General features: G+C 51.5%; 1 non-coding gene across 1 annotated transcript; it reads left to right on the top strand.

The window, feature by feature from the left end:
- The first annotated feature begins 377 nt into the window (after positions 1 to 377).
- Positions 378 to 496, top strand: LOC123751557 (5S ribosomal RNA). Its single transcript, XR_006772109.1, has one exon. It is a non-coding gene; the product is annotated as a 5S ribosomal RNA (ribosomal RNA).
- The last annotated feature ends 393 nt before the right edge of the window (positions 497 to 889 follow it).

Raw genomic sequence — 889 nt, 5'->3', positions numbered from 1 at the left:
AACACCACGCCAAGGGTAGTGAACACCACGTTAAGGGTAGTGAACACCACGCTAAGGGTAGTGAACACCATGCTAAGGGAAGGTAACACCACGTGAAGGGTAGTGAACAACATGCCAAGGGTAGTGAACACCACGCCATGGGTAGTGAACATCACGCTAAGGGTAGTGAACACCACGCAAAGGGTACTGAACACCACACCTAGGGTAGTGAACACCACGTCAAGGGTAGTAAACACCATGCCAAGGGTAGTGAACACCACGCCAAGGGTAATGAACACCACACCAAGGGTAGTGAACACCACGTCAAGGGTAGTGAACACCACGCCAAGGGTAGTGAACACTACGCTAAGGATAGTGAACACCACACTAAAAATAGTGAAAACGGCCATACCACGTTGAGAACACCGCTTCTCGTCCGATGAGCGAAGTTAAGCAACGTTGGGTTTGGTTAGTACTTGGATGGGTGACCGCCTGGGAACACCAAATGCTGTTGGCAATAATGTTTTGGAGCCGGTCGGCCGAGCGGACAGCACACTGGACTTGTGATCCTGTGGTCCTAGGTTCGATCCCAGGCGCCGGCGAGAAACAATGGGCAGAGTTTCTTTCATCCTATGCCCCTGTTACCCAGCAGTAAAATAGGTACCTGGGTGTTAGTCAGCTGTCACGGGCTGCTTCCTGGGGGTGGAGGCCTGGTCGAGGACCGGGCCGCGGGGACACTAAAGCCCCGAAATCATCTCAAGATAGATAACCTCAAGATAGATAGATAACACCACACAAAGGGTAGTGAACACCACGCCAAGGGTAGTGAACACCACATCAAGGGTAGTGAAAAACATGCTAAGGGTAGTGAACACTATGCCAAGGGTAGTAAACACCATGCCAAGGGTAG

Source organism: Procambarus clarkii, chromosome 45, assembly GCF_040958095.1.
Source record: "Procambarus clarkii isolate CNS0578487 chromosome 45, FALCON_Pclarkii_2.0, whole genome shotgun sequence".
Taxonomy (NCBI): Eukaryota; Metazoa; Arthropoda; class Malacostraca; order Decapoda; family Cambaridae; genus Procambarus; species Procambarus clarkii.
The sequence above is the reverse complement of the archived record's forward strand: the minus strand, read 5'-3'. Positions and strand labels throughout refer to the sequence as shown.